Here is a 26,631-nt window from a genome sequence, read left to right on the forward strand (position 1 = left end):
CACCAATTCCTGACTATGGCCTTGTCTGTGTGTAAAAATAAGAGAGACATTAGGTCAGAGAGACTGTCAGCACAAGTTAGCAGTGGGTTGAGGTGAAGATGTTAGATAAGCCAAGATTTTATTTTGTCACCTGTTAATGAGGAATGTTATTGCTGTGGTAGTTGATTGATAAACACTTCTACTGGACTTTCACGGTTGAGCATTATAGTGGATACCAGCCAGAAGGCTCTTATTAAAGATTTTTAATATCGTGATGTAGTATTAAGACAATAGTAAAAGGATTCTTTAACAACCCCAGAAATGAGGTTATTCTACGTTATCTATGTTAATGAACAGAAAAGCCCTATCATAAAAATATTCATGGTTTGTAATTTCATGACAATAACTCAAGTTTTGCTTGTCATTTTGGTTGCATGTGAAGCGAACAGGGCTACCAATAGTTAAGGTTGTGAAGTTAAATTTTTTGTCCTCTCAGTCTCTGCTTGCTACTCACTGTGATAATCCACATTCTCCTCTAAAGTACTTCATGCCCTTCTGCTTTCTTCTCTTCATACATTACACAAAAACACTCTGGCAAGTCCATTCTAAAGACAGAACCAGAGTGATCTTTTAAAACCATGCATGAGGGGCACCTGATTGGCTCAGTAAGTAAAGTACGACTCTTGATCTTGAGACTGTGAGTTCAAATTCCACATTGTAGAGCTTACCTAAAAAAAACCCCAAACAAACAAACCAGGAATTAGATCCATTTCTGTGTTTAAAGCCACTGAATAGGATTTCATTTCCTGTGGAATAAAATTCAACCCCCTTAGTCTGTTTTATATGGTTCTTTATGATTTCATGGCTGTGTAATTCTAATTCATCTCTTGCTTATCCCACTGTATTGGTCTTCAGTTCCTTGAAGATGTCAAGTTTTTCCCACTCCAGGGCTTTTGCAATGCATTTTCTTTTTTTTTTTTTTTGCAATGCATTTTCTTTGCTTACATTCTTGCATAGCTGAATCTTATTTTTCAGGTGCCAACTTAAACATAACCCCTTCAAAGATACCTCCCTGGGAAATCCTATCTATGTTCTCTCATCCCTACTGTGAAAAGAAATGATCTTTTTATTTCATTTGGAGTACTTACCATAATTGGTAATTACATATTCTTCTACTTTTTAGCTCAATAGCAATGGCTATTTCCTGTGAAATGAAAATATTAGTGTATGTTTTTCACAGGTTAGAATAAAGATTAAACAAACTAATTCCTTTAGGCTGTTAGCTTCATGCCTGATTCTTTTGTTTCTTCTCCTAGGATCTGCTCCCTTCGTGAAGGATTTCACACATCTTTCCATACTTTATTTTACTTTCCTTAGATTTGCCCCCTCCTCAATATTCCACATATGTATTTTAAGTTTTCTATTGTCCTCGAAGTTAGATACAAAATTGTAAGGTTCTCTTAAATTCTAAAAAGAGTAGTATTTGTTGACAGGTCTATTCATAATGGGTGAACAACCACATACAATGTGGGACTTGTTTCTGAATCTTTTTTTGCATTTTCTATTGTGATTCTTTGCCCAAATCTCTTAATTTAAACATTGGTCTTTGGGATATTCTCTTCCAATCTGCTCAGTAACCACAGCTTTCATAGTCTCTTCTGAACTTGTCTTAGGGCTCTCTTGTTTCATCACATAGGATTACTTTAGAATACTTCCCTTCAATTCTGTCTACTAATTTATAAAGAATCTCTTTTATGCCCTGGACATGTGCCCTGTCTCTCCTAGAACAAGAAAGAAACAAACAGATAGGAACAAGAGAGAAAACAATCTTAGCCAAATGGGTTTAGGTTACTATAAATAAAATAATCAAGTACTTAAGAGAACTATATAAATGAAGAGAGAAAGCTCAGTAAAGATGATTTTAGCCAATCCCCTAACTTTGTAGATGGAACTCAGAGGTTCTGCAGTCACTAGGTTTGTCAGGAACAAAGTCTAAGGAAGAATCCACATTTCTTAAATCCTAATTCCACGCTTTTCCTCTCACTCTGCCACGTTAGGGGCGAGTTTCAGGAATTTTTTTTTTGGGGGGGGTTCCTGGTTTTCATTTGCCCATCAGGAAGTTGGCCACTTCTGTGTTTCTTCATCTTCTAAAGATACCCAGTCCATTGTAACTAGTCTCTTAGTCTCTGTATTACTTCAGGGTAAACTTCCTATCAGAGCTGTAGGAAAAGTACATTCACTTAAGGTGTTAGAGGCTGATAATAATATTTATGTTATTCATACCAGACACATTTATGTTTTCTTTTTTTTTTTAGTTTATATTTTCAATTGAACAACACATTCTAATGAGAAATTTCCTGGGATAAGAATAGATTTTCACGTGAGATGGTAGGACAAAGAATCCCTTTTTGGTGAGATGGTATTTAATTTAATTCACAAACCTGTCTACGATTACGATGATCATAGGTAACATTTATAAGGCAGTTACTAAATGTCAAATACTATGTTAATACTTACATGACTTCCTTTAATTCTCAAAGCAATTCTCTAAGGCTAGTTGTTATTTAACTTTCATTTCACAATTGAGGAAACTGAGTCCAGAAATATTAAGAATTGTGCCTGAGATCATTGACTTAGGATGGAGTGAAGCAGGAATATGAATATAAGCAGTCGGACTGCAGAAACTAAGCTCATAAGCACTACAGAACACAGCCTTCTCAATTATTTATTTGATTGATTTATTTTTCCCCTTTATCTTTTGAGAAAATGATCAATATCTTCTTGGTGATACTATCTGTCAAGTAACTTCCTCAGGGAACTAGATAAATCAATGCCCAGGGCTGCCTTATTTCTGAGTTAGGGGCTGTAGTAGAGAGATAGCCTTCAATCATAATAATTACATTTGTAGCACCTGAAATGTTTCCCAATGCTGTCACTGTCTCTAAGGTTTCCAATTTCTGTTATTGCTGGGGTGGAACAGGCTCTTCCCAGGAGACCTCAGTGTGGAATATGAATGTTCCAAATTGGCTCCTGGGTGTTTCAACATATTTCCCACAATGATATTGAGATGAGCTTTTCCTGAGAGTGGGGAAATATGTCTCCTTCCTTCTACTGAGGATGCAATGTCCATTTCCAACATGTGCCCAGATCACACTTTAGAGGTTTCTGACTCTGGATTTATGGACAGGAATCTGATCTGGGTGTGAATAAATGGCTGATCTATCAGCTACTTCCCTCCCAGGTACTGTAGGGGAGGATCACTCAGGGAATGACCAGAGAAGACTAAATGTCAATGTCAATCCTTTCTTGTCTTCTGATCCAGATTCCACAAGCTCACATATGGTGCCTACCAAGCTCTCTTAAAATTAGCCTAACTCCCATGCACCCATAACATTCTAACTTCTGTCCTTACAAAAGTCCAATATCTGTTAGTGTTTTTAGTCTCATCTGGAACATACTGGGTAAACTGATACAGAATAGCATATGAAAGGTCATTGATATTTTGTGTTGTCTTACTAACAACAGAATGTTTTACCCTTTCCAGTATGCTTTGTGATACTGCTCATTAAGTATAGGGAATTATCTCTAGTTGTAGATACAAAAGCCGTGTAGCAAAAAAGTAAACATTAGGGAGTCAGTTTTTGCTCAATTGAGAGAACAGAAACACTTTCCTAGGATCTTACACATGAGAGACTATATTCTTCTAAAAATTTACTGTCTTATCCTTAAAACTTCTTCTGAGGATATGTTACTAAAGTCTTATTAAACTTTAAATGTCACTAGTTAGAGAATAAAGTAATACTGGAGATAACCATTGATTCCTACTGTGAAACATTATTCATAATTATTTAGGATCTGGGCTTTGTAACACACAGGTCAAAATCCTGTACTTTGAACTATGTGGGTTCTGGATGGTAAACAACTGACTTGACTAAATAAATCACACTCACCTTTCAGATGGCTGTTCATAGCTTCTGTGTACAATTTAACCACAAAGATCTTTAGAGTAACTCAGAGCAGGGCATGAGTTTGGTAGTGATGGATCCTACAATATTTTTCATGCACTCACACACTTGCACGCACTGGCAAGTCTGTGAGTGTGCAGAGGTCATTTAGGTTCGCATTGCCCACAATTTCCCAGAGGTCTTTTTAAAAAAAATGTCCTTTATCTTCTGTAATCTTATAAGGATATCAACTAAAAAAATATCTCCTGACTTTAATTCTAGGAAAAGTATTCATATAACCTTCAGGGTCAAAAGAATTAAAGACTGTTATAATGGTGACAAACTCTTTGGTTTGGGCAAAGCTGATGTCTTGACTTTGCAGGAAAACAGATCTCCCTGCAAATTATATATTAATAAGAATGGTATAAGTAATATCTTATACCATTCTGTTTGGTCCTCAACAGGTATGCAGAGATCATTGGTTAAACAAACAAAAGAATCCCTTGGGATCCTAGGTTCAAAAACTGCTAATTAAACTATAGTATAATGAACTTTAATGAACTTTGTGAGAACAAAAACAGCTATCAATTGGGACTATTGTCCTCGGAGAAAGGAAGATGCAACAATAGAATCAGAAACAGATCTTGTGCTAAACAGTAAGTGTCAGATGACAAATCACAGCATGGTTTCTTTCCTTGATTTTGGACACCCCTTCACCTCATGTATGTCTTGCCCAAACATGTGATTCATTATTATAGGTACCTACGAGATTGTATACTCACTTTACCACTGTTTTCAATTAATTTTACTATCCGATTTTTATTATTATTTTTAAACAACTAACCTGGGTGGGAAAGAGCAAAGCTAATTATTTCAGATCTACTTGGACACTCAAAGATTCACTTCCACTCATAGCTTGCTAAATATTATCATAAATGCATGTTGAATTCTTTTTCAGGAGGTGTAAGTGAATTTTTATCAGGAAAGGAAGCTGCCAACTTAACAGCAAATGAAGAATGAATAAGGAAAATTCTTGTTGTCACAGATACACAAGACCTCCATCATATATGATATGGGAGGCATTTTAATTTGGGACCCATAACACAGAAATGCCAAATACTTATCCATTCAGTCTAATATTTCTGGATTCCTACCAAAAAGGAATACATTCAGAGCATGGAAACGTTTCTTACTGAAAGAAAACCCCTGAAGAAGAGCAAGGGAGGGAATGTAGAAATAAAGAAATTGTGTGGAACACTTTTTAAAATGTAATGAACTACGTTTCATATCTTCACAGTAATACAAAACACAGTTGCTTGCAGAACTGATTCAGATTACTTAAATACCATATACAGTTTTAGGCCTCTACATAAGTGTTTGGAAGTTACTTATATGAAATGAAACTTATTATATGAAATAAAACAATTAGTGCTACAGGGTGCCTGGGTGGCTCAGTTGGTTACACCTCTGCCTTCAGGGCAGTCCCCGTGGCGCAGTGGTTTAGCGCCGTCTTCAGCCCAGGGCATGATCCTGGAGACCCTGGATCGAGTCCCACGTCAGGCTCTTTGCCTGGAGCCTGCTTCTCCCTCTGCCTGTGTCTCTGTCTCTCTCTCTATCTCTATGAATAAATAAATAAAAATTTTCTTTTAATAATAAATTTATTTTGTATTGGTGTTCAATTTGCCAACATACAGAATAACACCTAGTGCTCATCCTGTCAAGTGCCCCACTCAGTGCCCGTCACCCATTCACCCCCACCCCCCGCCCTCCTCCCCTTCCACCACCCCTAGTTCGTTTCCCAGAGTTAGGAGTCGTCATGTTCTGTCTCCCTTTCTGATATTTCCCACACATTTCTTCTCCCTTCCCTTATATTCCCTTTCACTATTATCTATATTCCCCAAATGAATGAAAACATATACTGTTTGTCCTTCTCCGATTGACTTACTTCACTCAGCATTATACCCTCCAGTTCCATCCACCTTGAAGCAAATGGTGTGTATTTGTCATTTCTAATGGCTGAGTAATATTCCATTGTATACATAAACCACATCTTCTTTATCCATTCATCTTTCGTTGGACACCGAGGCTCCTTCCACAGTTTGGCTATTGTGGACATTGCTGCTAGAAACATCGGGGTGCAGGTGTCCCGCCGTTTCATTGCATCTGTATCTATGGGGTAAATCCTCAACAGTGCAATTGCTGGGTTGTAGGGAAGTTCTATTTTTAACTCTTTGAGGAACCTCCACACAGTTTTCCAGAGTGGCTGTACCAGTTCACATTTCCACCAACAGTGCAAGAGGGTTCCCTTTTCTGCACATCCTCTCCAACATTCGTTGTTTCCTGTCTTGTTAATTGTCACCATTATCACTGGTGTGAGGTGGTATCTCACTGTGGTTTTGATTTGTATTTCCCTGATGGCAAGTGATGCAGAGCATTTTCTCATGTGCGTGTTGGCCATGTCTATGTCTTCCTGTGTGAGATTCATTTGGGGAATATAAATAATAGTGAAAAGGAATAAAGGGGAAAGGATAAAAATGAGTGGGAAATATCAGAAAGGGAGACAGAACATGAGAGACTCCTAACTCTGTGAAACGAACTAAGGGTGGTGGAATGGGAGGTGGGTGGGGGGTGGGGGTGACTGGGTGGCGGGCACTGAAGGGGGCACTGGATGGGATGAGCACTGGGTGTTATTTTATATGTTGGCAAATTGAACACCAATAAAAAATAAATTTATTAAAATAAATAAGTAATTAAATTAAAAGAAACAAAACCGAAGAACATATGGGAGAGGGGAGAAAGATAAAAGAGAGAGGGAGACAAACCATAGGCGACAGAGAAGAAACTGAGGGTTAATGGGAGAATGAGGGTGGGAGATGATATAGATGGGTAATGGGTATTAGGGCACTTGTTATGAGGAGCACTGGGTGTCTTCTGTAAGTAATGAATCACTGAATTCTACTCCTGAAACCAGTATTGCAGTATATTAACTAATTAGATTTAAAAAATTTTTGAAAAGAAAACTTTATTAAAAACAGGTAAAATTTTTAAGTGTAATTATGTCTTTTTCTGAGTTTGTACTTGCTTACTATGTCCTGGTAATGCTAGATTCTGATACATATAGGTCAGAACACAGGCTAAGAATGGTGAATGTACACAAAGGACAAATTTAAACTTAACTACCTGAGGTGAGATAATTACAGAGGTTCTAAATGATACATCGTCAGCTTCATGAAGCAGAACAAGATGGTCCTTCTGTTGCCAAGGGAATCTAGGTGGTGCTTTCATGTTCAGGTACTCTGAATCATCTGAATCCACAGAGATGCCGTCATTCCAATGATCAGTTCCCATTTTTTCCCAGTCAGTGTTCTAACATTAACGTAAGACATGTGAAGAGGTTGTGAATTAAATCAACTGGATATTTAAGGAACAGGATTTAATATTTGCAGGTTCAGGATTTAATATTGGTGATGTCATCTCTTCATTTATGATGCTAGGTAGGATTTCTTCTCTACCAGTACCAATGGTTCTTGGTCACACCACTTAGAAGAATGAAGAGGTAGACCAGATAGAGTGGTGGGCAGCAAAGCAGAGTTTATTGAGTGATGGTACAAAGCTCCCAAAGAGGGAGGGGGCCTGAGAGGGTTACTATCAGAGTTTCTAAGTCTAGGGGCTTTTATGGGTTTGTTGGTGAGCTGATTCAATATAATTAACCCTCCATGAGCTTGTCATCCAATCAGGTAGTGGTTATCTACCTATCACATGGGAAAGAGTGAAGCACTCCTTCCAGGGAGGTGTAGAATCCTTTTAAGGGTGGTTTTCTCCTAGGGTCCCTTATCCATGCCTGCTTTTCTTCCAACTATCCTTCATCAATGAGAAGATTGAAACAAAATTACATTTTGTTCTTTAAGCTGTCTAAGGCATTTGGAAGCAGCCAGCTCCTACATAAGCCTTGTATTCAGTATTCAATTTTATTCAACTTTGCTTTTAGTAGGCATTTATTCTTGGTGATCTCTGCATTGTTAATGTGTCCATGTGGACTACCAGTGTTTCAGTGTCTAATGGAATTGTTGCTGACTTCAAATCAAGCCAGGTTAATAAATTGGCTCCAAATTCTTATTTCTTTGAGAGCTGTTACCTGGATAGGCTTTGTATATATATACAACTGCAGTTGTAGAGAACAAAATTTATTATAGCTAGTTAAATGTAAATCAATTTAATGTAATGTACAAATTAAGGAATTATCAGGAGAGTTAAAGGCAGATTTTAGGATGAGCTTCCTGGAATGATCTCAAAGCTGCTTTACAAAATTGAGTCCTCATGAGAGCTGATCCTCAGGAATCTAGGGCTATTGTTACAAAATTTATGGTCATTGGAATCTGCTATGATCTACACCAGCAATGTAGATGCTTAACTATAACAATGTTTAAAGTTTGTATCTTTTATGAATGCATCTGGTTGGCAGAACTAAAATTACATTTATAATTCTAGCTTTATGGACAATGGAAAATGTAGTCTTTTCAGTCTTCATATATAGATACACATAATTGACAGAATTTGGTAGATGCAAAATGTGTAAGCCCATAATAAAATATTTTAGAGTAGTGATGTGTAAAAAAGAAATAAACATTATTGTCATCCCCAATTTATGGATGAGGGAGTACCACATAATGTATTATACAAGGACATTTGTCCTACAGACAATGTTGTGATACATAAAGCCAAATTGTTTTTGAGTAAACTGCATGTTGCTGGGTGTATGACATTCAATTAAAGCTGATATTATTTAAGATCATAGTAATAGTTTTAATTTATTAAGCATTTGTAGGGTACCAGGCATATTTGTAAGTCTTTTGCAAGCCTTGTATAAATAAATATTCACAACTACTCTCTGAAGAAATTCCTATTATCCTCCCTAATTTTTATATTAGGAAGCTGACTCTTGGAGAATTTAGCTAATTTTTCCAAGGTCACACAAATGGAACTGTGTTTCTGGGGATTATATGAAGTGAAAGATGGAGTACATGAGTTGTTACTGAGACTTGAAAGGATCTGTCTCAAGGAAGCCATTGACATGTGCCAAGTAAATGGCATTGTTGAGTACCATTGTGATATTTCACTATTGTCTATATGAAAACATCTCAAATTAAGAAAACATTGAAAGAGTGAGATCTATGGGAGTCTAATCATAGGGTTCCATCTGGTACTTTAATGATTAAAATATAGGATTTTCCCCCATATATGTCCGCAGTGGAGATGCTGGGAGGTAGATCTAAATAGAAAAGAGAGGTTCTTTCTGTTGAGTAAGGAGTTTAAAGGTGCTGCTATTGTTATAAGGGTTATAGAGATTTTTGTCTATGATTCTGAAAAAGAAGGGGTTCTAGAAAACCCAGGCATAGAAACTTACTCAAACAAAATATCAGGACAGAATAATTATAATTACTCAAGGCAAGAGATAAAAATAGTTTAGATAGGAATAAGCATTTTGAGACCTCCATCCTTTGTTGACTAATTTAACAAATATTTTAGTTAATGGCTACACTACAATAAGCCTTTGGTATGCAATAATGAACAAAGTATTCCTTTCACTAGAAAAATACTCATAGTCCATTAATATAGTCAAGAAAGATGAAATTCCAGTATATTGCAAAAACTTCTAATTATATTGATAAGCATACTGTACTATGAGGCTCATGTGATCCTATATGACTGTAAATTATAGCATTGTGGGCAATGCAGTCTTTATGGAGTTACTTACAGGAAAGGCGGATGAGTTTCTGTCTCACAAAGCACTGCACTTCATTTGAAATATCTTTTTTTAAAGATTTTATTTATTTATTCATGAGAGAGAGAGAGACAGAGACAGAGACACAGGCAGAGGGAGAAGCAGGCTCCATGTAGGGAGCCCCATGCGGGACTCGATGCCGGGTCTCCAGGATCAGTGCTAAACTGCTGAGCCACCTGGACTGCCCATGAAATATCTTATTAGATATGTTTCCTCTCCATATCTTTCCTCAAACTTCTAGATGCTGAATTGTCTCTCTCTTTCCTCCTTGATCACTCTCTCTCACTTTCTACCTTTACTGTTTTATTCCTAGTTCCTAATAGCTCTCTAGCTTTTCTCTAGGCCTCCTAATAATTTACTTTTGAGGAAGACTAATTACAACTGTTAGCCTCTTATCCACAAGCTAGTAGGACATCTGCTTTTTTTTTTATTTATTTATTTTTTATTTATTTATTTTATTTATTTATGATAGTCACAGAGAGAGAGAGAGAGGCGCAGAGACACAGGCAGAGGGAGAAGCAGGCTCCATGCACCGGGAGCCCGACGTGGGATTCGATCCCGGGTCTCCAGGATCGCGCCCTGGGCCAAAGGCAGGCGCCAAACCGCTGCGCCACCCAGGGATCCCGGACATCTGCTTTTTAATAATGTGCCAATTACCTCCATGTATTCTGAGGTTGATGAGTGCCTATGTTTTAGGTCTATGAACTATTGTTCAGGCTACCAGGTTTCACTCTCCTCAGAAAGTGGAGGACAGGTTTCAGTTACAAATAAAGTTTTGCTGTAACATGTTCATAATAAAAAAAAAGTTTATTAAATCAGATTGCTAGGGGATCCAAATATATTAAGATTTTCTCTAAATCGACTCCTAGCTCTGGGAAATGAACAAAGGTTTGTAGAAGGGGAGGTGGGAGGGGGATGGGGTGACTGGGTGCCGGGCACTGGGGGGAGCACTTGACAGGATGAGCACTGGGTGTTATACTATATGTTGGCAAATAAAACTACAATAAAAATTTTACAAAAATAAATAACATAAAATAAAGATTTTCTCTAAGTCCTGAACTCACATCAGATTTTTGAATAATTCCAGTATGTATTGCTAATTATTTTCAATGGTATATTATTGTCCCCTATAGGTAAGCCCCACCCCCAAAGATGTCTGACTGGCCTCCCATTTACTGACTACCATCATCTAACTGAGCTATTATTCTATTTGAATTTATAATATCAGAAGTGTATCAGTTGACAGATGATGTTGGCACCTCATATATTACTAGGTGTAACCCAAATAATTATAGGAATCTTTTTGGGTGGAAAAAAATAAGGTTTTGCATCATAGGAATTCCTATCATTAGAAAGTTCAATATGCAAACCTTAACAAAAAGTGTTGTCATTTTTTTTTACATGCTAGATTTAAAAAAAAATTTAAATTGCTGTGTAACTGACATATAACACTACTAGTTTCAGGTGTACAATGTAATGATTTGATATTTGTATATACTGCAAAATGGTCACCACAATAAATCTAATTAATGCCTATCAAAAAAAGTGTTAACTTCATGAAAAGTCAGTACACATCAAATAAATTGATTTTTACATAGTTGTCAAAAGACCTAATGTAAAATAAAATAAAATGAACACCAAATGCTTTAGAAAACATTCAATTATTTATTTGTCATACAAAATGTTTAGTTGTGATAAAATGCACATTTTATTTGAAGAGTTTTAAAAGCTAGCTCAGTGTTATGTACATTATTGTATTTATGTTGTAAAATATTTAGTCAGTGCTCTGATTGCTAGGGCACCAGACCATTCTAAATTATGCAAATGTATTTATTTATTCAAAAAGTATTTGTCTAATACCCACTACAAAGCAGACACATGTTCTAAATGAGGAGGATTAGTGACTTCTGGTAAATGTTCAACAACTGCCTCTCAGGGGGGTGGAGGTGAGGGACTGATCTATAGAGCTTCTCTGTTTCTAAGATGTCACTTCTCTCACATGGCAAGTTTCAATCTACTGATGGGAACTTTCTGAATACAGAATGGAGAAGACACAGCACAACTGACTCTTGGGAAGTATAGAGGCAGGGCCCTGCACACCACTGCTGGAAGCACATCATTTTATCTGCAAAGGAGGCCAGAGGTCCCTGCTCTCATGGGGTGAGAGATGTGAGAGGATACAGACAATAAGCAATGAACATGATTGATTAGCAAATTATGGGTCTTTTATAAATTAATAACTATTTTGTAAAGGGGAGAAAATTGAATAACCTTGGAAGTGGGGAGCTTCTGTAATTTTAAGTAGTGTCATTGAGGGAGGCCTTATTGAGGTGATGTGTGGATATCTGGGAGAGGAATGTGTTGGGCTTAAGAACCATTTAGTGTAAATACACTAAGGTCATAGGAGGAAAATCATGCTATTTGAAAGAAAGATTTATTGGTATCTTCCTTTCTAATACTATTAAATGTATTCGTTTTTGTCCTGTGGAACCTCCAGTAAAGGACTGAAGAAATGCAGTGATAGTGGGCTTGTACTTATTTTTGTTGCAATGATTTTTCTATGAACAAAGCATAGTATGAAACAAAGAAGGTTTTGTGTCATTTTCACAAAATGAGCTGTACATGTAAGCTGTTAGATCAAAATGGCCAGAAAAAGTAAGAGAATGTTATAACTCTTAGCCATTATTATCCAAAAGAGCAGTTTAACATCAAGCATTTATTTAAATATACCACAGTAAATTTGTGGTCATATCTAGTACCTAGGAATATTTATTTCTTCAGGCTTTTTTAAAGAACTGGTATGGAGTATGTTGTAATAATGGGGTTTCAAGAAGTAAGGACTACTTCAAGTTTAAGCTGAGAAATTATATGGCACAGTAAAATTTTAAATTGGGTACCTGAGAAATATTCTGAGACTTCTCAAAAAAAGTAATTATATTATTTTTTTTAGTTACACATTTTTTACACGGTTACTAAGTGTGCTCTTATATGGAGAAGACAGTGTCTGTAATACTCCAGTAAGACTAAGTTATATTTATAGTCTTTGTATGGTAAATAAATAATAATGTTAAACATGACAATATTTTCTGAATTCCATGAAAGAGTGTTTCCTGGTAAAGTTATAAAACAGTTTTAACCCATTGATCTTGTGGTGTTTTTGTCTTTCTTTGATTTTCTAAGCATTATTGTGAAAAAAGTGGAATTTAAGGATATTTAGAAGAGGGAAATGAGGCCAACCTCATAGTTATAGAGTGGAAAGACTAGTTTAAAGGAAGGGAAGTGCAATGAAAAGGGATTGGAATTTAAATGGAAAAAAATATCTATGAATTCAAATATCCTCAGCAAACTGCTAGCAATAGAAATACAAGCAATGAAATAGAACTCTAGTGAGGCTACATGGGCATTGTTAGACTTTGAGAACTCTGTTTTTTGTTTACTTGTTCTTCATTATGCCTCTAATTTATGACAGCACTTTTATTTTTTCATTTGCTTGAGAAAAATACAATCTTCCTTGCCCTGTCCAGTAAGGCTTGCTTGACTTGCTGGTTCCTTAGGCTGTAAATAAAGGGGTTCAGCATGGGGGCTACCGAGGTGTTTAGCACAGCAACTCCCTTGCTCAGAGACACTCTGTCTTTTGCTGCTGGGTTAATATACATGAAAATGCAGCTGCCATAGGAGATGGAGATGACAATCATGTGGGAAGAACAGATGGAAAAGGCCTTTGTCCTCTGACTAGTAGAAGGAAACCTCAAAATTGTTCTGAGGATATATATGTAGGACAGAATTATTATCACCAATGTGAACATTAACGTAAAAACAGCACAGGAAAAACCCACTATCTCTAAGAATCTAGTGTCTGAACAAGAAAGATGTAGCAAGGGGAAATAGTCACAGGTAAAATGGTCTATAACATTGGACTTACAATAATCAAGCTGTATGAACAGCATGAGTGATGGGAATATGATTAAGAATGAAGCCGACCAAGAAGCAAAGACAAGGAGTATGCAGACTCTGGGATTCATGATGGTCATGTAATGCAGAGGTTTGCCGATGGCAATGTATCAGTCACAGGACATGGCAGCCAGCAGGTAAAATTCAGTGACTCCCAACAGAATGAAAAAAATAACTGAGCCATACAATCATTAAAGGAAACAGTTTTATCTCCTGTAATCAGGGTGCCCAGGAACTTGGGTACGCTCACAGTTGTGAATGAAATCTCGAGTAAGGAGAAGTTTCTGAGGAAGAAATACATGGGGGTCTGGAGGTGGGAATCCAGCAGGGTGAGGGTGATAATGGTCAGGTTCCCAGTGATGCTGAGAATGTAGGTGATGAGCAGAAAGACAAAGATCACCTCCTGAAGCTGTGGGTCATCTGACAATCCCAGGAGGATAAAGTCTGTTAGTTCTGTGTGGTTTCTCATTTTTCAGTTGCTTATTTGTGGTTCTCCTGCCAGACTTCTAGAAGAAAACACAAGTAATAAACTCGAAGAGTTAATTAACAAAGGTCTAAGTGTAGAGCCAGAATCTGGCTGAATTGGTGTGTCATTTTATGTAGAGGGAAAATTTTATGAATCTTCGATGGATTTTTCCCAGCCCATCATACATCTTTGCTGAAATCCCCTGGGAACTACTCCACTACATTGTGTATGTGTGCAAGTTACGGCAGATTGTGATCTTTAAAGGCATTGCAACACAGTCCTGTGCCTGGAAGTCATAGGAGGCTTAAAAAAAACTTTTATTTATTTAAGTGATGTTGAGTTTGTAGCTGCATCACAAATGCCAATCAGGCAAAATTCTCTATGGAATGCTGAATTCCTAGCTGCACAGTTCCTAGGTTGTGTCTATTAAATTTCATTAAATTTAAGTTTCATTAAATTCCTTATATTTCATTCTTTTAATTAACTTCACTTCTGCTCAATAACAAAACTCTTCTTTTATCAGGGTTTGCTTTTCCTAGAAAGTACTGGTTCTTCATAACATCTAGGAGCTTCAAAATGCATTCTTATCAAATAAACAATATTTGATTTCAATCCCAAAATTGAAATTTCTGCATTAAATTTCCTGGCTTCTACTAGCTTTGGAGAACCTGGTTTAAAAAGGTATATTATCACTCCATTATCAGAAAGGATGAAACGATGCCATTTACAACCTAAAAATAATTATGCTAACTGAAATAAGTCAGTCAGAGAAAGACAAATAGGATACAATTGCATTCATATGGATTTTAAGAAACCAAACAAACTAGCAAAGGGTAGGGGGAATGAGAGAAGCAAACCAAGAAACATACTCCTAACTATAGAGACTAAACTAATAAAAACCCAAGGAAGGTGAGGGGGGATGGGGAAAACAGGAGATGGGGATGAAGGAGGGCATCTGTGATGAGTATCAGGCATTGTATCCAAGTGTTGAGCCACTATGTTGTACAACTGAAACTAATACTGTGTTAACAAGCAGGAATTTAAATAAAACTTTTTAAAACAAAGGTATATTATTACTCTTCCATTGGTAATAATGTGTCAATACACTGCATTTTTAACCTTATTTCAACTTTTTTTGTATATTCTTTATTTCTCTTAACTTTCCAATCAATTTTAATAGCTTCTGAAAAATAACTTGACTGACACTCTTTAAACCATTGAGGGAATGAATGAAAAGCTGTGAATAAAGGTATTAATATATATAGAAAGTTCATATGAGCATCACTGAAAAGGAGTACTTAAAGTCTAATTTTCAAGGATCAGCAAAAATTGGCTTAAAGAGTCTACCATGAGATGATGCAATATCACTGACTCAGAGGAAGTATACTATCCTATTTATGTAAAGTCAATCAATGGATGTATTGACAATCAATGGACTGTATTCACTTACCAACATCAACTAAACCTGGTGTGTGTTATTCATTCATTCATTCATTCATTCATTCAGCAGCCTCTGAGGAGAAAAAAAAAACCCTCAGTGTTTAATGAGGTGCATATGATTCCTCAAGCCTGAAGCCATCCAAGGAAGTATTCATGCAGAGTATGAAAGTTATCTCTAACATTTAGCTCATCTTTTTATTTCTGAATGTAGATCCATATTTCCCCCTGGAAGAACATGGTTTAGGTTAAACTTAAATTATCTTCCAATCATTTCATCAAAATCAAGAACTCCTTTTAAGAACTCCTGAGACAGACTCTTTGAACGATTCAAAATGACAGCTAGCAATAGTACTTCATATTTGTCAAATAAGATGGCCACAAAGTACCTTCAAGGTTTCCTTTTGAAATTATCCCATGTCATGACCCTTTAAAATTGTTACCATCAGGTTAGTATTAACAACGACTGTTCAGATAAACTAGATACTAATGACTTCTTGATGCCCAAGATGAGAAAGGGACTCTGTATAAAAGGATACATTAAGTTTGAAGCACCAAAGGATGTTCTTTTAAGACACTGAGATGAGAGCCTTAGACTGACTGCATTTATTTTTGGTGCATTTTGCTGTTGTTGTTAATGTCTTGGGTGCCCTGGATGGACCTGTCTCTTACTAGAGTCTAATCGTTTCAACTCTTTCTATGTTTACTAATTTTCATTCTTCTTTAGTTAAACCTCATTAAAGATCATTAGGGGGACTTTACACATCATATCTTCCAAGCAATGTCCTTTATTGATCACCTCACTGTTTCTACTTTATTATTATTTTATTTATAAAAATATTTTTATTGGTGTTCAATTTGCCAACATATAGAATAACACCCAGTGCTCATCCCATCAAGTGCCCCCCTCAGTGCCCATCACCCAGTCACCCCCACCCCCCGCCCACCTCCCCTTCCACCACCCCTAGTTCGTTTCCCAGAGTTAGGGGTCTCTCATGTTCTGTCTCCCTTTCTGATATTTCCCACTCATTTTTACTTTAAATAGTTGTTCAGGGTTTAGGATAATACATTAGAGGGAAGGAAAGTTTTTTTTTAATTCAGTATTGTGGGTAAAATCTAGTTTGGCTTCATAATTACTCTAAATTTACTTGGAACTGCTCAATCTTTCTGAACTTTGGGCCATGACATAGGTTTTCTTTGGCAGCTTCTCTTTCCCTGAGTGAAGCAAAGACTCCTCTAGAGAACCCACTGAGTAGGTGGAAGGATTGTATCTCTAGCAGTTTATGGCAATTATCAATTCCTACCCTCCAAGTTTCAGTTCTTTATTTAGTCATTTGTAATCAAAGAAAAAAAGTAAAACACATAACCTGAATATAAGATGATGCTATCAAAACAGTATCAGTTTCTTATTCATGACACTCTAAGGTAGATTACTACCACAAAAAGTATATAGGCTCTGTGGTTAGAGAAATATGGGTTAAAAATACAGATGGGCCACTTAGTAGATTTGTGACTTTGAATGGTCCTTAATTTTCTTAAGTATCAGTCTTCTCTGTTTACCATGGATGTGAAATTCAAGGGCATTTTGGGAATTAATTGAAATGGTATGAATGAAAGTGCTATATAAACCATGTGGCACTATGCTTTCCGAAGAGCTGGTTTTTTACCTTATTTTCCTTTAGTGTGAACTGATTTCCAATTTGGGGCAGAATATTCATGGTTACTGTGATTAAGCAAAGGCATTATTTTTCCCAATGACATACTAAAGATTTGTATATTCTATCTCATTCAGTCTTTATGACACAACTATGGAACTTTATCTTTATTCCCAAATGAAGCACTGGAGTCAGTTTGGTTTTGTACCTTAGATATATTCATATAAGTAATAAGTGTTCAATGTAGCCAGGAATTACCTACAGTTAGTCTATTCTCTAAAAGAAAGTACTACCTAGCCTATATTCAGTTAGAAACACAGGCACAGAAATGGAAATTTCCTGCTTTTCACTTAACAGAGAATGAAAAGAATGATGTAATAAAACAAAATATACTACTATCTATATTCAGTGGCAAAATAGAACTCCAATATACCCTATTTAATCTAATTAAAAATTGAGCTGATAAGCAATGAAACAATGATAAGGTTTGGGAGACTCCATTGCCTCCTATATTTCTGACTTACCTCTAATTTTCATACAGGATCACTAACAAATAGAATGGCTGGAATAGAAAACATAAGAGCAGTTGCTACTGTTGTAATGCAGGGAAACCAGCATTCTGGAAACCAGTGCCATAAGTGCCCCACTCAGTGCCCCTTTTCTTTCTATGTTAAGGTTTTTTTTCCTTAAAATTTCCATTTTATCTAGAGGGAATATATTTCTTTGTGTACAAAGCATGAGAAAGGAGCAATTATATGAAGAAGAAAAAATATCAGAAAGTGTTTTAAACAATGTGGTATGGTTTCTGCACAAATAAAATGTAGCATGAGCCACATGTTTTATCTATTCTCTTTGCTGCTGGCTCGCAGGGAATAATTCAGTGAATCAAAATTGCCAGAACAGGACTACACACAAAACACCAAAGAATATAAAATATCATACACATTAGTAATGAATTTGAAAAGGAAGCTTAGGGGACCGTGTCCAAAGAGACAGGAAAAAAAAGCTAGCAAATAACCACACTAGGTAAAGTTTGTTTCCCTAGACATTATTTTTCAGAGATTAATAACTGAACATCTAGTTCCTAATGCACATTGCTACTGAGTGCATATTTAATCTATGCCATTTTTAAAAAGTTGAAAATTCTCTATATAGTGCTAAGTCCATTCCTTACTCATATATTTAATCTTCCTTCCAATAAGAATTTTTGGTTCAATAGTACTGCTAATACTTCATACTATCTTGTCTTCTCTTTGCTCACAAACAGTGACAGCTGAAGTGTTTCTTGCTTTGATTGATAAAAGTTCCAATATATATGCCAAGTATAATATTAGTAATTGGTACCGTCCCTGAATATACTATAATAATATAACCATGCCCAAATTATACAATGGGAGTGTAAAACACCAATAAAATTGTGCATGTCCTAAGTAAAAGCTATAAATATTTGCCAGTTCTCACAGTTTTAAATATGCATGAAATAAAGGCAAGTTTTTGTTTCTTTGTTGTGGTTTTCAAATCAAGTTATCACATAGGTTGTTACACCTCAAGACCTCAGGCAAATTCCTTGATCTTTCAAAGTATCAAATGCACATTTGTAAGAAAGAGGTAATTAGCCTAAGTTGCCATATAGCTGTGAAGATTAAACATGATATTATTTAGAACATACCTGGTTGAGCATACAGAATAATTGCTCTCCATAGAAGATACATTTTTATTTATGAAATTCCAAACTTTCTTTTTTTAACACTGCAAAACATAACTTTATTTATTTTTTTAATTAAGTAATTAATTAATTAATTAATATATTACTATTGGTGTTCAATTTGGCAACATATAGAATAACACCCAGTGCTCATCCCATTAAGTGCCCCCCTCAGTGCTTGGCACCCTGTCATGCCCACCCCCCACCCACCTCCCTTTATATCACGCCTTGTTCATTTCCCAGACTTAGGAGTCTCTCATGTTCTGTACCCCTCACTGATATTTTCAATCATTTCCTCTCCTTTCCCCTTTATTCCCTTTCACTATTTTTTATATTCCCCAAATGAATGAGACCATATAATGTTTGTCCTTCTCTGATTGACTTATTTCACTCAGCATAATACCCTCCAGTTCCATCCACGTTGAAGCAAATGGTGGGTATTTGTCATTTCTTTTTTTTTAATAATAAATTTATTTTTTACTGGTGTTCAATTTACCAACATACAGAATAACACCCAGTGCTCATCCCGTCAAGTGCCCCACTCAGTGCCCATCACCCATTCTCTCCCACCCTCCGCCCTCCTCCTCCCCTTCGACCACCCCTAGTTCGTTTCCCAGAGTTAGGAGTCGTCATGTTCTGTCTCCCTTTCTGATATTTCCCACACACCTCTTCTCCCTTCCCCTATATTCCCTTTCACTATTATTCATATTCCCCAAATGAATGAGAACATATAATGTTTGTCCTTCTCTGATTGACTTACTTCACTCAGCATAATACCCTCCAGTTCCATCCACGTTGAAGCAAATGGTGGGTATTTGTCATTTATAATGGCTGAGTAATATTCCATTGTATACATAAACCACATCTTCTTTATCCATTCATCTTTTGATGGACACCCAGGCTCCTTCCACAGTTTGGCTATTGTGGACATTGCTGCTAGAAACATTGGGGTGCAGGTGTCCCGGCTTTTCATTGCATCTGTATCTTTGGGGTAAATCCCCAACAGTGCAATTGCTGGGTCTAGGGCAGGTCTATTTTTAACTCTTTGAGGAACCTCTACACAGTTTTCCAGAGTGGCTGCACCAGTTGACATTCCCACCAACAGTGTAAGAGGGTTCCCTTTTCTCCACATCCTCTCCAAAATTTGTGGTTTCCTGCCTTGTTAAATTTCCCCATTATCACTGGTGAGAGGTGGTACCTCATTGTCATTTTGATTTGTATTTCCCAGATGGCAAGTGATGCAGAGCATTTTCTCATGTGCATGTTGGCCATGTCTATGTCTTCCTCTGTGAGATTTCTGTTCAGGTCTTTTGCCCATTTCATAATTGGATTGTTTGTTTCTAAGGTGTTGAGTTTAAGAAGTTCTTTATAGATCTTGGAAACTAGCCCTTTATCTGATACGTCATTTGCAAATATCTTCTCTCATTCTGTAGGTTGTCTTTTAGTTTTGTTGGCTGTATCCTTTGCTGTTCAAAAGCTTCTTATCTTGATGAAGTCCAAATAGTTCATTTTTGCTTTTGTTTCTTTTGCCTTCGTGGATGTTGTTGTGTCCAAGATTGCGAATCCGAGAAACCGCCAAGGAGCCGACACAGATGCAATCACAAATGGGTTTATTTACAAGCTCGAGCCTGGGTCCAAGTATACCCGACGCAGCGGAGCAGGGACTTGGACCCCGAGACAAAGAGGCTTAGCAACTTTATAGGGGCCAGTGGCCAATGGGATACACAGAAAGTTGCACAGTCATGCTGGTCCGCTGAGCTGGATTTCTGGTTAGGTTGTGTCATGGTCTTTGACTAGGGCGGGGCAGTGCCCTAAGTAATAATCAGGTCAGCAGAAGGTGGGTGCAGCCCAAAATAGAGTCAGTCCTGCTCTGCTTGTCCAGGGGTAGGGGATTTTGTTAAATTTCCTGGGTCCCACATTCCCCCTTTTTTCAGAGGATCCTATGCAGGACCCAATCATGGGTCCAGGTTGCTCTCAGAGTGAGCCAGGGGAATGATTAAACCAGGATTTTCACTAACCTTGTTGCTGTTCTCGCTCTTATTTACATTAAGGGCAGCACATAACCCCCCCCCCAACCCTTTGTTGTAAGAAGACTAATTCTAATCTCCTTCTATTTTGAAGGACAACCTCGGACTAGGGAGTCTTGGAGGTGGGAAATAAGTGAGAACGGTGCAGTCTTAGCTTTAGGGGATTGTCCTTGTCTGGTTGGCTTTTCCATTCTGTAACAAACTCAGTGAGAACGGTGTGTAGGTCAGCTGGCCGGACATGTGTGTAGTGGACTCAGGGAGTAATTCCATCGACCTTAAGAGCAGTGGGAGTGGTCAGGTTCATGAGGTAGGGTCCCTTCCAGTGAGGTTGAAGTGTCTGGTGTTGGTATCTCCGCACATATACCCAGTCACCTGTCCAAAATTGATGGGGGTCCTAGGGTGGCCCAGTCTCGTAGAGGGCCCTCAGCTTAGGCCACACCTGCTCATGGGTTCATTGTAACATTTGGAGGAAGAAAAGAAGTTGGTGGTTATTAAATTTAGCAAGCACCTCAGGTTTTAAATTGGGGATAACAGGTGGAGGAGGACCGAACATGATTTCGTAGGGAGTCAGTCCTATCTTATATGGGAGTTCCTCACCTTATATAGGGTGAAGGGGAGGCGAGTCACCCAGTCCCCGCCAGTCTCCAGGGCTAATTTAGTTAAGGTCTCCTTTAATGTTCTGTTCATCCTTTCTACCTGTCCTGAGCTCTGGGGCCTATATGCACAATGTAGTTTCCAATCTGCCCCCAGTACTAGTGCCACTCCCTGTGTTACCTTAGATACAAATCCTGGGCCATTGTCTGACCCAATTCTGACAGGAAAACCATACCTTGGTACGATGTCTTCCAGCAGTTTTTTGGTCACGATCTGTGCCGTTTCATGTTTGGTGGGAAATGCCTCTGTCCCTCCTGAAAAAGTATCTACAATTACTAGTAAATACCTATACCCGTATTTTCCAGGTTTTACCTCAGTGAAGTCCACTTCCCAGTAGGCTCCTGGGCGGTCCTCTCGGAGCCAGGTGCCCGGGTTAGATCCATGGGCAGAGGCATTTGTTAATTGGCATGCATGGCAGCTTGCCACAATCTGTTCGATCTTTGTTCGAGAGTCTTTAATAGTGATCTTTGCATGTCATATGAGGTCTTCCATCTTCCTCATTCCCATGTGAGTACTCCAATGCATTTCGGCTAGGACTCGCCATCCTAGTTCCTTTGGCAAGATGATGCTGGAGTCTGCGGCCCTCCACCAGCCATGCAAGCACTGGGTCATAGGCTAGCGTTTGATCCAGTGTAAGTCAGCATCAGTATAGTTTGGGGTGTCAAGCAGGGTCAGTGCCCCCAGATCAGGTAGCGTGGTAGCTAAGACCTGGGTCACCAGAAGGGCCGCCTCTTTTGCTTTTAAATTGGCTAGCCAGTTTTCCCTGGCTACTGGTGTGTCTGCCTTTTGGTGCCCCGGACAATGGATGATGGCTAGGGCCTTGGGAAGCCAGAGGGCCTTTAGGAGTTCAAGAATCTCCATTTTGCTTTTAACAGTCTTTCCCTCTGCTGTTAGAAGCCCTCTCTCCCTGTAAAGGGCTCCATGGATGTGAGCGGTGGCAAAGGCGTACCTGCTGTTGGTGTAGATGTTTATTCGTTTACCTTCCCCCATGTTCAGCGCCTTGACCAGTGGGATCAGTTCTGCCCATTGAGCGAACGTTCCGGCTGCCAGTGGCTCTGCCAGACAGCTGGCCATTGATGCTTTTCTCAGGGTCCGTCCATTCAAAGGTGAAGAGGTCTTGGTTCCTGGGCACTAAAGGCAGGCTGAAAAAGGCATCTTTTAAATCTAATACTGTATACCAAGTTTTGTCTGGAGGCAGGGTGGAGAGGAGGGTGTATGGGTTTGGGACCGTAGGGTGCATATCCTCTACTCGCCGGTTGACTTCCCTCAAGTCCTGGACTGGCCTGTAATCATTAGAGTGCAGTTTCTGAACTGGCAGCAAGGGAGTGTTCTATGCCGATTGGCAGGGCCTTAATATGCCTGAGTCCAGTAGTTGCCGTATGTGGGGTGTGATTCCCTTTCATGCTACTAGAGGCATGGGGTATTGGCGGACCCTGACAGGGTCTGCCCCCGGCTTTAGTTCTATGTATATGGCCGGTCAATGCTGGGCCAGCCCAATTCCCCCAGTTTCTGCCCACGCTTGGGGAAATTCCCGCAGCCAATGGTCAATGTCAGTCATTGGGCCTGAGGGCATTTGGTGGAGACGATATTCATCTTCTAAACTCAGGACAAGCACCTGAATTGGGTGCCCCTTCTTGTTTAGGACTTTTGCCCCTTTGAGGTGGAAGCAAATTTGTGCCCCCATCGTGGTGAGCAAATCCCGACCTAACAACGGGTAGGGACACTCAGGGATGACCATGAAGGAGTAGGATACCCGGCCCGTGCCGAGATCCACAGTTCTTCGGGTAGTCCATGAGTATTGTTTGGTGCCCGTAGCCCCTTGCACCCATGAAGTTTTGTTTGCCAATTTCCCTTGGGGTTGTAATAAAACCGAATGTTGTGCCCCAGTGTCCACTAGGAATTCAACAGGTTGCCCCTCCACTTTAAGAGTTACCCTGGGCTCGGGGAGGGGTGCCAAACCCTGACTCCCCTAATTGTCCAGGTCTTCCATTTCTAAGATCTTGGCAGGGACCTTAGATCTTTTGTTAGGGCAGCTTTTTACCCAATGGCTCTCCTCTTTGCAACAGGCGCATTGGTTTTTGTTCAGCTTAGGATTCTCCCAAGGGGGACCAGGGCCATACTCCTTACCTGTCCCTGAAGCCAGCTTCTTGAGATGTCTCCATCTTTCCTGTGGGTCATCCATGGTTGTGGCCAGCAGGATCTTGGCCAGATTTTGGGTCTGCCGGTCACTTAGTTTGGTTTGTTGTTCTTCTGGACTTTATTATTATTCGTTCTGCCACTATCACTAAGTCCTGAAAGCTCTTCTCTCCTAGTCTCTCTACTCTTTGTAATTTCTTTTTAATATCCGGAGCGGCCTGGTTAACAAAAGCCATGATAATTGCGGCCTTTGTTTCCGGGGTTTCTGGGTTCATAGGGGTGTACTGCCTAAAAGCTTCTATGACTCTCTCTAAGAAGGCTGCTGGACTCTCATCCTTACCCTGCCTCACATCATAGACCTTGGCCAGATTGGTAGGCTTGCACGTGGCAGCCTTGAGACCTGCCATTAGAGTCTGGCGGTAGACCTGGAGTATCTTCTTACCTTCAGCAGAGTTGTAGTCCCAGGTGGAGCAGGATAAAGGGAAGGCAGCATTTATGAGGTCTGGGTTTTGAGTCGGCTGTCTGTCCTCTCCCAGGACAGACTTCCGGGCTTCCACCTGAATTTGTTCTCTTTCCTCAGTGGTGAAGAGAACCTGCAAGAGCGGTTGGCAGTCATCCCAAGTAGGCTGGTGGGTAAAGAGAACAGTATCTAAAATCCCAATTAGATCTCTCGGATTATCAGAGAACTTTGCATTTTGGGTTTTCCAATTATATAAATCACTGGTGGAGAACGGCCAATATAACATTAGCTGTTTGCCAGTCTCACTGGGGGGCCCCATGGCGCAGAAAAGAAGGGCGGTGGAGTTGGCTGGCCCCACATTCGGAGGTGGGGCCGTCCGGTGGGTCCAACCGTGTGTCCCCGCTGCTGGCCCGCGCACAGGGACTCCCTAGTCAGGGAGGGGTGGCGCCCCTTCTGCAGCCCCCGATGCCTCCAATGGAGGGGCGGGAGTGGGGAGGGATGCCCAGTAGGGCGGTGGGAGAATCAGGTCCTCCAGGGAGGAATCCTGGAAGAACGGACAAAGGGGTGCTTTAGGCATAGAGTTGTTCTCCTTTTTGGCCTTCTGCAGGGCTAGAATCTCCGTGGGTCCTGCTTTGGGGGGTAAAAATGGTTTTAGCCAAGGAGGAGGATTTTCCATCATGTCCTGCCAAATCAGGATGTAGGGAACCTGGTCAGAGTAGCTGTCCGGTTTGTCCCTGAGGATCACAGTCTTAACCTGTAAGATAATAGATGAAAAGTTCCTTCCTGGGGCCATCCTACATCAAAGGTTGGCCATTCTCATATACAATAAATTTGGAATCTCTCTCTCCGTATGTCTATGCTCAGAATACGAGCTCTTTCCCTAATATCCAAGAAGTGAGAGAGCATAAGAGATAGGGGAGTGGTTTCTGTCTCCCCCATTATGTCCCCAATCCACACCAAGACACAGACAGTAAAGACGATTAACAAGGACCCAACAACACAGACAAATGCACAAACAGTTAGCAAGGACATAGTAACACAGACAACCATGCAAACAGTTAACAAGAACACGGTAACAGACAAACGTTCCGTGCGGCCACAGGGACAAAACAGAAAGTAACCTGGAGGGCTGGCAGCCGGCCCTCCTTACAGATGAGGACCTCCGTCCTCCTTACAGATGAGGACTCCCATCCTCCTTACAGATGAGGACCTCCATCCTCTATACAGATGAGGACCCCATCCTCCAGGCAAGGGCAAGAGATGTCTCCTCAAGACCCCCGGTCGACGGCCCGCCAGCGTGTCCGCTTAAGCCAATGCCGAACCAATACAGATTGGAATTCCTACAAGTACAGTAGAGTTTAGAGCTCTCAGAAAATAATGCGTGCAAAAGGTGGAAAAAGTTGAGTGCATTCACCATGCATGTAACCCTCCGGATGGGGTTCTGGAGGTTTCTTGGATCCCAGACGAGGCCCCAAATATTGTACCCAAGATCGCGAATCCAAGAAACCACCAAGGAGCCGACACCGATGCAATCACAAGAGGGTTTATTTACAAGCTCGAGCCTGGGTCCAAGTATACCTGACGCAGCAGAGCAGGGATTTGGACCCCGAGACTAAGAGAGCGTAGCAACTTTATAGGGGCCAGTAGCCAATGGGATACACAGAAATTTGCACAGTCATGCTGGTCCACTGAGCTGGATTTCCAGTTAGGGTGTGTCCTGGTCTTAGACTAGGGCGGGGCAGTACCCTAAGTAATAATCAGGTCAGCAGAAGGCGGGTGCAGCCCAAAATAGAGTCAGTCCTGCTCTGCTTGTCCAGGGGTAGGGGATTTTGTTAAATTTCCTGGGTCCCACAGATGTATCTTGCAAGAAGTTACTGTGGCTAGGTTCAAGGGGTGTTGCCTGTATTACCCTCTAGGATTTTGATGGAATCTTGTCTCACATTTAGATCTTTCATCCATTTTGAGTTTATCTTTGTGTATGATGCAAGAGAGTGGTCTAGTTTCATTCTTCTGCATGTGGATGTCCAATTTTCCCAGCACCATTTATTGAAGAGACTGTCTTTCTTCCAATGGATAGTCTTTCCTCCTTTATCGAATATTAGTTGCCCATAAAGTTCAGGGTCTACTTCTGGGTTCTCTATTCTGTTCCATTGATCTATGTATCTGTTTTTGTGCCAGTACCACACTGTCTTGATGACCACAGCTTTGTAGTACAACCTGAAATCTGGCATTGTGATGCCCCCAGATATGGTTGTCTTTTTTAAAATTCCCCTGGCTATTCGGGGTCTTTTCTGATTCCACACAAATCTTAAAATAATTTGTTCTAACTCTCTGAAGAAAGTCCATGGTATTTTGATAGGGATTGCATTAAACGTGTACATTGCCCTGGGTAACATTGACATTTTCACAATATTAATTCTGCCAATCCATGAGCA

The 26,631-nt window shown here is 39.5% G+C and overlaps 2 pseudogenes; both read right to left on the minus strand.

Annotated features, from left to right (window-relative positions):
* On the minus strand, window positions 13,188-14,125 carry OR6C1MP (olfactory receptor family 6 subfamily C member 1M, pseudogene; annotated as a pseudogene).
* On the minus strand, window positions 15,745-22,461 carry LOC119873562 (annotated as a pseudogene).
* Between the last annotated feature and the right edge of the window lie 4,170 nt (window positions 22,462-26,631).

The sequence above is a fragment of the Canis lupus genome, chromosome 10, assembly GCF_011100685.1.
Source record: "Canis lupus familiaris isolate Mischka breed German Shepherd chromosome 10, alternate assembly UU_Cfam_GSD_1.0, whole genome shotgun sequence".
Classification (NCBI taxonomy): Eukaryota; Metazoa; Chordata; class Mammalia; order Carnivora; family Canidae; genus Canis; species Canis lupus.